Source organism: Ambystoma mexicanum, chromosome 2p (assembly GCF_040938575.1).
Source record: "Ambystoma mexicanum isolate Mex_15411 chromosome 2p, UKY_AmexF1_1, whole genome shotgun sequence".
NCBI lineage: Eukaryota > Metazoa > Chordata > Amphibia > Caudata > Ambystomatidae > Ambystoma > Ambystoma mexicanum.
In genome coordinates this window covers 588822146-588836721 of record NC_090923.1, presented here as the reverse complement: position 1 = coordinate 588836721, position 14576 = coordinate 588822146, and the positions used below count along the sequence as shown (strand labels likewise).

The 14576-nt window shown below is 46.7% G+C and overlaps 1 protein-coding gene across 5 annotated transcripts in view; it reads right to left on the bottom strand.

The window, feature by feature from the left end:
* The window catches only part of FANCD2 (FA complementation group D2), a 2923540-nt gene that overhangs the window by 2669834 nt on the left and 239130 nt on the right, over positions 1-14576 (bottom strand). The window lies entirely within an intron of this gene.

Here is a 14576-nt window from a genome sequence, read left to right as displayed (position 1 = left end):
GTGGCAGAGGTTGAAATGGTGGCGTCGGATGACGCTGCCTCTTCTTTGCCGGAAGCTGATCGGGGACCTGTGGTATCCCAAGTGCCGCAGGCATCATCATCATCTGGATCTCCGACACCAAGGTGTGCAGGGTCGACAGACTATCCAAGGAAATGTCCCTTGGCTGAGCAGGCGGAATAGGAAAACTAGGCTCTGCGCCGCCGTCGTCCTCCTCTTCAACATCCTTGTGGACCGTGTGAAAGGACTCCTGGTCTTAGTCTGTGGACAAGACCTCCATGGCTTGGGAAACGGCCTGGAAGGGCTGTTTTGGTTCCTCCTCGCCCCCTCTTCCCCCCCCCCATGCCCAGAGGGTCTTGAACCGGGGACTGAGCTGGTTTTCCCCCCTTCTGGCGTGCCTGCATACTTCACCAAAGTCACTGCCGCTGTGTCGCACCTTGGGGGTATGGACACCTGAGCTGTCTGGGCTACCTTCACCGGGTCAGCACCCTTAGCTGTCGTGGCAGTAGTAGTCGCCAACTCTGTCGCCGACGAGGCCTTAGCCTGTGCTGATTGGGCCTGCTTGGGCTGTTCGGCCTTCTCCTCCGTCCGCGGCTTCTCGGATTTCTCACGAAGTTTAGTTGGGGTAGATGACTTCCTTCCTTTTCGAGGAGGAGCTCAATTACCGGCTGACAATGGAGGCGGACGGTGAGGTTGATCCCGCCCCATCCACTTGCGGCTCTTGGCCTTATATTGGGCCCCCCCACGGATGAGGCGCCCTCAAAGAACTTAGAAGATCGCTCTTCAGACCGGCCAATCCTGGGTGCGGCATGACCCTGCTTGGAGCCCGGGTCAGAGGCCTTGGTGTTAAGACACGCAGGCAGTCTACTGGGCCTGTCCCTCGCCATCTTCTTGGCGAACCTAGGCAAATTTCGCACTCCACCTCCTTCTGGTTCAGCTGCAGGCAGTAGAGGCATTGCAGGTGCTTATCCTCCACAAATACGTTCCGTAGCCCGCATTTGGTGCAGGGCCTGAAGAGGGACCTTCTCTCCTTCTCAAGTCATGGTCGGAGGGCGCAAAGTAGGCTTGATGGCCTAGAATCTTCGACAATCTTCGCCTTTGAGGGGCACTGAAATTCACCGGCCACGGAACCTCGCTGTCAGCAGATGGAGAAAAGAGCAAACAGCTCTTTTGAGACAAAAATAGAACCATTTTCCATTGAAAACTATGAAAAAAACATACAAATAGCTCAGAGAGCAAACTCGAGGACTTACAACACTGAAGCGTGCAGTAAAAATCTGATGATGGCTGCCAGAGGAGGGGTTTAGGGAGAGGAGTGTCATTGGATAGGGGCAGTAGGACCCAGAGGACAGTGATTGTTTTAAAGGAGAAATACAGTTTTATGCTGGAGAACTCGGTCTTACTGGCATTAAGGCGGAGATCGTTGGAGGCACATCATTCCTGAATCGCAGATAGACAGCAATGAGTGAGAGCCGAGAGGAGGCAAAGGGGAGCCTGAAGGAGAGCGGAGTGTCGTCCGCATAACAATGAAAGTTAGGAGAGAATGTAGAGATGAGGTTGGCAACAGTATTCTTGACCGTACAACAGAGTGAGTTCTGGAGGTGTTAAAAGCTCAAAAGTGCCTTGGCTTTACTTTAGCTCCAGAAAAGTAAACCTTGGTGTTACACCTAGATGAACCTTGCAAACTCTGGTAGAGTTTGCCTTTGACAGCACTTTCTAGGAAGCTCCTTTGAAAGGTGAGCTAGGTTATGCATCTTGTTTTTTTTCCGAATGTTGCCGGAAAAACCCAGACAAACACGCCATCAGTCAGAGGTGAGAGTTAGGGCTGTGAAAATAAAGTTAAAAACACAACTTAACATGCGCTTGTCTGTAGTTTTTGAGCAACAAACGTCTGAGTACTCCCCTGAACAATAAATCCTAAAATGGAAGAACACACAGACAGAAAGAGCACACAATCGGACAAGGGGTGTAAGGCCTCACTGTACAAATTCTTGAGGAAAATCTAAGATTACCAAGAGTGTCATTGCATAGAACTAATCAGTAAAGGCATAGGCTAAGGAGTCAGTAGTCGACTGAGGAGGCAGAGGCCAAAAAAGGTTTTCGAGGATGATGAAATCAAAAAGGCAAACAATAAATTATTCACTGTGCAAGAATGTCCCACCCTAACCAGTGAAAGAAATTAAAAAAGGTACAGGGTGTTAGGATACCTGTGAATTGCAGAGATTGTTTTGCATAGACACTAGGCTCCCACTGTATTTTTGTATACCTTATGTGCAAAACCTTCCAGTCCTCTGAACTGGAGCCAGAACATCACAGACATTTGGTGCTGCATGTACATTTCTTCTCAGTTTAAGTGTATGCAGTTTCCCATATTAAAACCTGGTACCAGGGAGCGCTATCGAGCAGCCAGTGAATGGAGACGCGAGTCTCTCATGCTCCACTGGAGTTGCCGACATCCTGCAGCCTGAATCCTAATGCAATAGTGAATCCTGCCGTTTGCTGTCAAGAAGCAGTGGGGGACTGCCTCTGCTACATCCTGCTCTTTTTCCCGAACAAAATCTGTGCTTTAATCAAGCACAGGGGGCGGGAGTCATGTTGCTTGGGCACTGGCATCCATACCCGCATCGGGTGTATCATCTGGCCTTGGGGTCGAACAGTAGAACTGAGGCCCCCGCTAATAAGGCAGTGTTAGAGGAGTTTTCCTAAAGTCCTACTGGCAGTAAGACTTTAGTAAGCTATGCCAGTGGTTTGAAGATCCCCACTCTTAGTATCAGTCTGTACTAGCTCAGGACCTTGGTAGTGTAGCAGAGCAGTCAGGCTTATCTTAAGAGGAAGACGTGAGCTGTAGGTAAGTACTCTGAATCTTAGACAGGCACAACAAAGAAGCACTTACACTTGTATTTATGTAAAAGATATATATTTATTTTATTTACACCAGAATCACTTTAGATACTTCAGACGTTTACAGTTCAACACTTAGGAATACTAAATAATATACTTCAAAGGGCACTTTCACTTTTGTGTTTGTGCGTGGTTACATTTGTAGCAGCGTTAGAAAGGGAAAAGACAAGGTTATCGTATTATCAGTAATTACGCACTCATGCGGTTTTCAACAGGTCATAAGGTAATGCATTTACTCTGCAAACAAATAAAGGGAGGAAAATAAGTGACTTTCCTATAAGTGGTTAGTGCAATATGAGCTTAGTTCAAAGGTTCTAGACACGGTTTCTTCGCCTGGCAAGTCTTTTAAGTCCAAAAATGCAAACCTAGCTAAATGCACTTCAGAGAGGGCTTGAAGTGTTGACAAACAGCAAATAATGAAGAGTTCCTGCGGATTTCTTCCAGTGTCGAAAGTTATGGAAGCAGCAATTTAGCAAAAAGAGACCTAAAAACAGACTTGAGAATGGGACACGAGCAGCAGCTTGCTGACGGAGGAGCGTCTTCTGGGAATCAGATTAGCAATACCTTTTTTCCCCCCACAGTACCTTTGGTTTGAAGAAAGCGGTTGTGTTGGCTCCTCTGCGATGTGGCAGGTCTGGACCCGACCTCCGGATTCCTTGGTCTGTTGACGAAAGGCAGGACAATGAACGGTGTCTCTCAGCAGCAGTCTCGAGGGAGGACCGGTAGCACAACTTTCAGGAGCTTCTTGGTTCACTATGCGGTTTTGGCACCTTTTCAGCAGCACCAACAAAGGACACTGATCGCCCAGTCAAACTTCTTTGCTTCCTGCAGTCGCACACTCTGGTGAGGGGGTCTGGGCGAGTTGGATCGGATCTTTTGCGTGTCCTTACGGTTTCAGCCAAGATTTGGACGGATCCAGCCTTTCCACAACAATGCGCTCGAAATGGCCATCAGGTCTCCTGGTATTGGGGTTCTGCAGCTCTGGAAGCTCTGAGGACCTCGGGAGATGGCTTGTTTCAAAGTTCGTCTTGGGACTGGTTGTTACCACCAGCCAAAGGGAAGGAGGGGTCCTCTTCGAAGCGCGCGTAGAAAAGGGGATCAAGACAGCAGTGGTCGCTTCACGGTCTTGCAAATGGTCTGCAGCCGTCTCTGGTCGTCTTCTTCTTTGGTTACTTCCGTTTCCTGTGGTCGACTTGCTCTACACTCCAGAAGCCTCACCTTTTATACAGTTCCAGCACATACTCCTCTGCAATCTCTCAGCCTTTCACAGAAAGGAGTGTTTGGCTGCCCAGTCAGGACAGCCAGACCCCTTGTCGGAGTTGGACTTATTCAGGCACTCTGGCAGACAAAGGACAGGGGGGTGGAAGACTCCTCACCCACTTCCTGCCTGCCTAGGCACACTGGAGCCTAGGCGGGGATACCTATTGGTTCCCGCCAAAGGCAAAAAACACACACACACACACACACACACAGACCTCCCCCTCCCAGAATGGTAGAAGAAGGGCTAACAAAGAACAAACACGCTAGTTTATTTATTTTTATTTATTTGCATTTATAGAGCGCACAACAGCCCTCAGGCATCGTGCCGCAGTTCAAGAAGACTTACTTAGTTACACAAGTGCTTGCAAAGACATACATACATACATGTTACATAACCCCATGTAGCATGGAGCTGCTTACTTAGTTACATTAAGTGCTTGTAAATACATACAGTTTGCCTAACCCATATTGCAGGTCAGCAGCAGCATGCAGATGCAAAGTTAAATTAGGTGGCACAGACATGTTGCCCAACCCCATGTTGCAGGGCGGCTGCAGCATACAAATGCAAAGTCAAATTAGGTGGCACAGAGATACATGTTGCCCGGCCACATGTTGCAAGACGGCAGCAGCATACAAATGCGTTGTGGCGGTTTAGACGGGTGTGGCTATGAAGAGATGGCATAGGGAGGGGGAGGAGTGGGGATCTGACCCCAGCATACAGGCGACCAAGGGGGTGGGGGGAGATGCACACTGCATACAGACAACCAAGGGGGTGGGGGAGACACACGTAGCATACAGGCGACCAAGGGGGTGGGGGGAGACACACGCAGCATACAGGTAACCAAGGGGGTGGGGGGAGATACACGCAGCATACAGGCAACCAAGGGGGTGGTGGGAGATACACGTAGCATACAGGATACACGCAGCATACAGGAAACCAAGGGGGTGGGGGGAGACACGCAGCATACAGGAGACCAAGGGGGTGGGGGGAGATACATGCAGCATACAGGCGACCTTTGCGCACCTGTAGCGAACAGGTAGCTAACAGGGGCCTTAGGATTGGGCCTTCGGAGGGCTGGCCAAGACTGCCAGCTTCTCATTGGCCCATAAGAACGGGTAGTAATGGTGAAAAAAGAAGTAAGGCCCCCAAGTTGGTACTTGGGTGCCCCTATTGTGTACTACCAGGGCTATGGACATAGCCTGCGGTATAAAAAATACACAATGGTTGGTAGAACACATCCACTGCCAACAGCCAAAACTAGGTGATTGTCTATGTGACTAAAAATACAGAGGAGCAGAGAGAAGGGGGATACTAAGTACCCCTTTGGCACTCCACTGAAGGTGGTGTGAGCCAATCTCCCAGACTTTAGAGTTTTGGGAGAGATACTAAGTATCTCTCTATCCTTAAGAACTGTAGTTACTTGAGGATATAGAAAAAGAATCTTAAGGGAGGACCCAAAGGGTCCCAGTAACACGGCCCATAAGGAGCTATGTGCTGCAGTAGAAAAACACAGATGCCTTTAAGGGCTATGGAGCAGACAGGCTCCATAGTACAGGTAGAATACAAAGAATAGAGTTCCAAAAGACATATCCCACACGAATGAATGAGCAGAAAAAGGCTTCACTTATTCAGCACTGAAAGAAAAATCCAGCAAGAAATGCTGGCAGTCTCACTAGGAGAGGGGATGAAGCACAATAATGATAAATCTCCCTAACAATTACAGCAAAGGAAAGTCACAGCGCAGTAACCTCCTTATTCTTGGGCTTCCATAGAAGGAGGGGACAACCTGCAGAGAGCTTATTTTGGAACAATGGTTGGCGCACCGGATTGCACCGATGAATCTCTCTAACTTCTTCTCCATAGAAAGAGCCCACTGGATTCCGACAGGCCGACCAGTTTCCAGATCGCCCACATGCACGATAATTGCACAAATTCTTAATTACAGAGATCAGGACAGTCTACTACAAATGGCAAGGGCCACGGGCCCGATCACCTACAATGGATACCGGATTGTTTTTTTCCAGACTACACCACGGAAGTGCAGCGAGCTCGCCAATCCTTTATTCTTTAAAGAAGAAATTGATATCTCCGGGCATTAAATAAGCCCTCTTCTTCCCTGCATTACTCAAGGCGTACCATTGGGGGGGCCCATCTTTTCCATAATCCTAAAGATATGTGCGGCTGGCTGGAGGCCCAACTCTTGTCTGCATCAAGTGGCTAGGTCGCCAAGGGAGAAGTCAGGAACACAATGCGATCGAGTGTCATCCCCAACCTTGTTTGACTTGCAGGTCCCCAAGCCGCTTGAGAGCAATAACGATATTCAAGAGGTGGGAGGCAATGGATGAAAAGGGGCCAGTTTTTCCCTTCGGTTCCTGTACTGTCAAATTGCTGCCTGTTTCCATATAGATGATTTCATTAACTGTGGTCACTGACTGATGGTGTGCACCAGGGGGTGTCTTGAGTCTAGCACTGGCTGTCTCTGTGGTTACCCCGAACATGGTTGACATTGTTCTCTCGTGTACGGTTAACACGCGATTAGGGTGACAGGTGCTTCATGTTCAGGGGAAGTACAGGGAAGATAGGGAAATGTTCTTGATTGTTTTACCTGTATTGTTATGGATATCTACTTAAGGGATGTGTGGGGCTGGAATCTCTCTTTATCCCGGTGGCAGAGAAAGGGGTGGGTTCACTCTAGTCACTCAGTACACGACATCTGATACAAGTTCTCTGGGAGGATGGTACGTGAGGGGGAGGTCGCTCTGTTAACCAGGAATGTGAATGGTCTATGCTAGATTCCACCCTCCTTACAAAACACACCTTGCAGGGACAAAAAGTACATTCTTTAGAAGAACCAATTACAAATCGGCCAGTCACGTTGGATTCTCCAGGGCAGCATGGGGCACTCTGATACTTCCACATAAGAGGATCTCCTTTAAGCTCATTTAGGTTTGTTTGTTTGTTTATTATTTGATAATGCGCACAAAACCCTCGGGTAGCCAGGCGCAACAGTTACAAGAAGATTCAAAGCTTGGTTACAGTCTAGGATAGGTACAGGTCATGGCAACATGCAGTAGGTATATACAAAGCAGAACAGTTTGCGGGGATAAGTACAGGTCATGGCAACATGCAGGAGGTACATACAGTGCAGTAGCAGTTCGTGGGGGAGTAGGTTCAAGTCTGCGTCTGGTGTAGAGATATGGCACATAATAGTGGCAGTTATAGCAGATAATAGTGACACAGGTGACAAGTGTGGGAAGTGGATACTAGAGGCTGAGAATCTGTGGTTGTGAATGCTGGTGGATGGAGAGAGTGCTCAGTTGTGGAGGGTCCAGGTGGGAGGTAGAATTCAGATGTCCTTGGAGCGGATCCAGTTCAGCGAGTTGCGTCTGAAGCTGGTGTAGGGTTTTTCAACTCTGAGGCAGACTGGGAGTGCGTTCCAGTGGGATGGCGCTTTAACTGGGAAGCTGCCTCCGCCGTTTTGGCGAGTCTGAATCTGGGAATTTCAAGACATGAGTGGCCAGAGGATCGAGTGTTGTGAGTGGACTGTTTCCTGGTTAGTCTAGCAGCAAGGTAGGGTGGAGCGGCATTATTGAGACATTTAAAGGTGAGGGACACCGTTTTCAGAAGTATCCTGTCACTAATTTTCAACCATTTCTGGTCTCTTCTAATGCTCGAAATGTGTTCTCTGCGTGGAATGTTCAGGGCTGCTCTTAAGGCATTGTTTTGGAGGATTTGTATTTTGTTAATGGTTTTTTTGTTAGCTCCTGCGTATAGGGCATTACAGTAATCTAATTTAGACATAATTAGGGCGTTCGCAAGGGTGATGCAGTTTGATGAGGATAGGAATGGTCTGCAGGCCCTAATCAATTTGCAGGTGTAGGCTGTTGATGAGGCCATGGAGCTAACTTGTTTTTTTAGCGCAAGTGCAGAATCAAGGTAAAAGCCTAGGGTTTTTACCTCGTTTACTACTTTGATTATGTTGCCGTCGATGTTAAAGGCAGCGTAGTCAGGACACAGTTTTTTTAGATTGGAAGCAGAACCCAGAATCAGAATCTCCGTTTTGTCGTCGTTCAGGCAGAGACCATGTGAGGCCATCCATGCCTGGATGAGGAGGTATATTCTATTTACCAGAGCTGTGTCTTCAGCAAAGTTGCCTGACAAAGGTATGAGGATCTGGGTATCGTCCGCGTAGTTAGTGTAGACGACACCTAGCCTGTCAAGTTTGTCGAAGAGTGGCTTGGTAAATATATTATACAATGTGGGTGAGACACAGGAACCTTGAGGTACCCCACATGTAATTTGGATTGGGGCTGATGGGGAGGACACTCATCGTACGGTTAGCTAGGAAACATTGTATCCAGTCTATGGCATCACTCGAGAAATGTGCAGCAGATGCTAGGTGATCGCATAACACTGCATGATCAACCAGATCAAAAGCTGCTGAGAAGTCGAGGAGTAGCATGGCTGTTTTACCTTTTTCCTTCAACTCGTCAATTTGTGTCTTGAGGTCAATTAGGGCTGTTTCAGTGCCGTGTTGGGGTCTGAAACCAGATTGGCGCGAGCCGAGTAAGTGGTTGGTCTCAAGGTAGTTATGAATTTGGATGTAGGCTACTCTGTCAATGATTTTGAGTAAGATGGGGACGGCAGTGATGGGTCTGTAATTAGTGGGGATGGCTGGGTCTAAGGTTTGTTTAAGGAGTGGTAGCACCCAGGATTGTTTGAGGTTGGTAGGGACTGAGCTAGAGTTGAAAGAGGTATTGATGAGCTTGGGGATAAAGAGTGCTTAGTCTCTAGCTGCATCCTTAATTATTTGTGCCGGACAGCTGTCGCCCTGGCAGTTGGAGGGCTTCAGAGATAGTATAACCTTTTCGGTTTCCAATATAGAGATGTTGGAAAATCTGAAGGGTAGGGCATTGAGTGATGTATCTATGGGGTGGGTGAGGTGCGTTTCAGTGGAGCTGGAACTTATGGAGGCTTTTTTGTTGGCTATTTTAGTTTGCAGATTAGATATTTTGTTGGCCAAGGCATTTTGGATGCTGGTGCACCATGGTTTGTCTTTATCGATATTGTCTGTCTGTTGGATAGGGTTTTCCATTTCCTGTAGAATGGTAAAGAGTTCTTTGGAATTAGAGTTGGCCAGGGTGATTCTGTTATTGAAGGTGTTTTCTTTTTTATACAGATGATTTCCTTTTTATACAGCGTGGCAATATTGGTGAGCAGGGTTTTATTCTCGATTGTAGGGGAGTGTCTCCAGGTGGCTTGAGATTTCCTTTTTTGAATACGTAGTTCTTTAAGCTGGGGTGTGAACCAGGAGTTAAGGTGTGATTTTTGTTTACTTTTATGTGTTTTGACAGGTACAATCATGTCGAGTGCTTTTGTCATGGTGGTGTTGAAGATTTCTACAAGTTCACTAGGGTCGGAATTGTTGGACATGGTAGACAAGGTAGGTAGGATGAGTGGGAGTAGTTTCTCAGTCGTGATGTCTTTTTTGCTTCTCGTGGGTAGAGGTGGGACCATGTCATTAGTTTTCTGTTTCATGGGCTCGATTTCAGATGAGAAACCAATAAGGCAGTGGTCAGACCAGTGTTGTGGGGTTATTTTATTGATGGTTATGGAGCAGTTCAGATTGGCTACCCAGTCTAAGATACGTCCTTTCATGTGCATGGGAGTGAGTAAATTATGGGTTAGGCCGTGTTCGGACAGGATTGTAGCAATAGCGTGGGCTTGTTTGTCACTAGGGTCATTGACACCCAGGTTGAAATCTCCTAGAATCAGGATTTGTGAGGTGTCCTTGATGTCGTTAGAGAGAAGACTGGATAAGTCTTGCTCGAAAGTCCCTAGAGGGCCTGGTGGTCGGTATATCAGAAGGATAGTCAGAGTGCTATTATTGGAGGTAAGTTTCCCTACAAGCAGTTTGCATGATTTGATTGCTGGGGGAGTGGTTAGTCTTAGGGGCAGAATGTTTTGGCTATGATAGCGAGGCCACCACCTTTAGTGTTTGGTTTATCAACCCTGAGAATGTGATAGTTTTCTGGTATAGCTACCATGAGGGTTGGGCCTGCTGCATCATGTAGCCAGGTTTCTGTGACAGCTAAGAGGTCTGGGGCGTCACTAGAGGGAATGTATGCGATTTCGGTGGTATGCGCCATAATCGACCTAGTGTTGATGAGGGCTCCTGAAATGGAGGTAATTTTGTTTAGTAGATTACGGGTAGAGGGGGATGTAGGTTTAGCGCGATTGTTTTTAGTATGGTGTCGCTGAAAGTGGGCAAAGGTGTTGGACTGGTATTTGGGCAATGTTTTGGTAGTAGGTGCATTGGCTGGGGCAGAGATATGAGTGGTGGTGTGATTGGTCTGCCTATGGAAGGGGGCGGGTGAGCAACTACTATTGGCTTTAGGGTCATAAATTCAGGGGAGTCTTGCTCGGAGTCTTAGGTTCCTCTACTGAAGGGTGCAGGGTAGGAGATTGAAGAGTGCCATTATTGTGAGGGCGCAGAGGGATGTCAATCCAAAGCTGGAGAGCTGACACTTTGTGGTGTGCATAGTCGTTGACAGTAGTGATTAGCGGGTAGCGTTGGACTTCAGGTTAGGGGATGAGCAGATAATACTCAATAGGGATCGCTGTAGTACGCCTGTATCCTCGTGGGTGATTCGTTTAAGTGAGGGGGGAATTGTGGAGTGCCACATGAGGGATTGTAGTTATTTATGCACCCCTTGAACTTGAACTACTGAATTACGCCCAGGCCCTGATCATACATAGCCAAGCTGACACATGGGTTTTAGGGGGAACTTTAATGATGGTATGAATCTGGGCTAGGACCAAACTCGCATTGGTAGTAGGAACCCGAATTTGCCCACTAAGTTGTGTTCCTTTTCCACAGCAATGGGATCACTGGACACGTGGAAAATGCTCCAGACATCCAAGCCGGGGTATTCGTTCTTTTCAGTGGCACATACCTCTATGTCAAGAATAGATTCTTTTTTTATTCCGCACAATACCAGTCACAGGCTTATCTCAGCAACATTCTTGGCCAGAGGGATTTCGGATCACTCACCACTTCTCATTGAGCTTAAAAATGGATGGACAAAACCGGCACAGAGGTAGCGTTTGAACATACTATTTGGTATTCCCTGAATTTACATAGGAATTACCTCATGCAACAAAGCAATACTTTGCCATTAACAAAGGTTCAGTGGACAGCCCAGTTACTTCATGGGAGGGGTATAAAGCGTTATTTAGAGGGGAGGCAGTCTTATTGGTATGGGCAAATCAGAAACACACGGTGGCTGTAAGAGGCCAAGCTGGTATCTATTACGGCCGAAGAGGATTTCCTTGACTCTCGGTCTCCTTCTTCACAGGAGGCTTTGTTGACTGCCCAAGAAACGTTTCCGAATGTAGCCTCAGACCATGCTAACCAAGCGCAATGGGTCATGCGCAGCCAGATTCATGAATCTGGGGATAAATCAAGCATGGTTGGAAAAGATGAAAAAGGGTAATGGGTACCAGAGAGTCCTGCATGATAATGGGGATGTTTTGACAGTCGCTATACCACACCACACAGGAGCTGTCCTTAGTGGGGGGTGGAACGTTATTGAATCAGTAGCCCTTCCACGTCTCACAGAACAACAGAAATGGAATATGGAAATTGATATTACCGAGGAGGAAATAGCTATAGATGTCTCTCAGCTCCAATCGGGGAAGACTCAGGGACAAATAGTTCACCAGTGGAGGTATGGAAGAGGCTTGGGGACCTTGTTATTGGACCACTACACAGTCTATTCACATAATGCCAACAGGATGAACGCCTCCCCCAGACTTAAGGAAAGCGTGCATCATTGTTATACCCAAACCAGGTAAACAACAAGAACATTGCGCCTCTTACAGGCCGATCTCACTTATAAATGGGGAGGTCAAGATCTTGGTGAGAGTTCTGGCTAATCGCTTACTTGGGGTTATTGGCTCATTAATTCATCCAGACATACGTGGGTTCAAGCCGACCAGATCCACACGAATGAACCTCCGAAGGGTACCTTTTGCCATAAGTCAAGCCACTATGATAACAGATCCACTTGCATTCCTCTCCGTGGATTCCGAGAAGGCTTTTGACTTGTCCATTGGGATTCCCTTTGGGTGGTTATGGGACGTATGGGGAATGGGGAGAATATTTTGAGTTGGACCAGCCAGCTCTATAATTGTCCAGTGGCAGAAATCCAAGTCAATGGGATATCCTCAAGGACCTTTCCCATGGGACGGAAGACAAGGCAAGCTTTTCACCTCTCTCCCTTATTGTCCACATTGGATATCGAATCGCTTGTGATCCAACTTAGAGTGGACCCAGAATGGCTGGGATTTAAATGGCCCTGGGAGACAGGGTGTCATTATATATGCAGACAACCTCTTGATTTACATGGGTAATCCCTGAAACTCATGTCACAGAATATTAAACTAGTACCAGGGGTTTAGCGGGCTCAAAATAAATAGGTTCAAACCCTCTGGACTAATACGCACCTGCCGGAGATACTCAAAATGGGACACTTTAAAGTCTGGGAGTACTGTGGGATATCCACCCTAGAGGATGTGGTGCAGGAAGGACGACTCCTCCGCATTCAAGACACAGCAAGACAAATACGGAATACCAGGTAGTGAGCGATCTAGGCACATACAACTCGCCCATGCCATGGGATCCCAGTTTCAGTCCTGGGAGATAAGGTCCCCAACAGTTCGCCCCTCGAAGCTAATATTCTTCCCAAACTCACTGTTACCAAGTTAACTTCCACTTTATATCAAGTACTAACGGTGTTCGGGACTAAGGAACTGACGCTAGTAAGGGAAAAGTGAGAAAAGGACCTTGGTTCACTGGATCCCAAGGAATGGGTGGTAGCGCTAATATTTCCAGGAGAGATGGGGATATCTGCCATGCTCCGGCTTATACAATAGAAGATACTTCACTGTGTCTAATATTCATGAACAGCACTGGTTAAATGGAGCAAAACGGATAATAATAACTATTTACGGTGTGGGAGAACGGGTGGTACCTTCTTCCATACGCTATCGGAATGCAAGCTGATCCAAGTTTGGGGGGGGGGGGAATTATAGATAGACTAACTGCTGGATTGGTTCTGAAGTGCCTAAGGATCCGAAACTTGTGCTGCTCAGAATATGGTGGGAGGTTGGATTCACCAAATATGAGAAAGTGTTTTATCCATAACAATTGGGCTAATGAAGAGGATCATTGCTGCATTGTAGGGCTCGGCGGACTGTCCACGTATTGGTCTTTGGATTGCTGCAGTAGACGTGTATGTCCCTGGAGAGAAGGGTTTATAATGCACAGGGTGGCCCCTCAAAATTATTAAAGGTATGGGGCAGGTGGAAGGGGGAGGATTGAGAAGTATCATTCACTTTCATCCTGTGTTTTGAATATAGTCTTAAGAACTGACTTATGCCTTCATTTTGATGCTATGGTATATTTTGTGGTATTCCTATGGTTATATCGAATCAAGCAATGGTATATGTTTTCTGGCATGTTCTTATTATAAAACAATACAAAGTTTCATTTAAAAAACATGCTACCAATGGCTAGTATATAGTCTCACAAAGTGCATAGTGTACACTCCTGCCAACCAAACATTAAGATACCTGCGTGTGGAGATGCCCATGAAAAGGTCAAAAAACGCTACTGGCCTCAATCCACAACGTTTAAGGCTTTCTTTCGCATACGCAAATGCCCACGAAACCCATCCATTACAATCAGAAGCTATTCTTCAGCCAGACCACAGTTCGTCACCAACAGCAACCACCTAAAGATTTCAAAAGGTTATTGCACAATAAGAGGATTGTGTCTTACTGAAGCTAGAATGCCTCCTGTCCCTGCATCCATGTAAAATCCATCACCCATTTTGAATCTTTGATCTAACTATTCACCACATCTTGCAACAAAATAGAATTTCAGGAATTTCTTGTATGTAACCCGTAAGCTGTAGGGTATCCAGACCAGCCGAAGAGTGTCTAGAGGGGACAGAATCCACTACATTTCGATATATCTGTATGTTCTATCCCAGACATATTGTGGCCTTTTTCCTGTTCATTATGTCAAGATCTAGTATCCAAGCTCAATACCAAGAGGAAAAAAAGAAGCACAGCAAAACAATAAGTATGCAGAATTAGGTTAAATGTCAATTGCAAAAAAGTTAGCAAAAACACAGTAAATGCACACAAAAAAATACACAAACAAAAAGGAAATCTTCATTGTGATGACTGACATGACTTATGGTTGAAAAACTGAATTGATCAAAACTGCCAACGAGAAATTTTATGAGTTGAACATATGGACAAGGGAAACAGTGGCATCAAGGTATTTCTTTTATATACTCAGAATTCTAAGATGAATCACTTAACTGCTGGACATTCTGAGGGATCT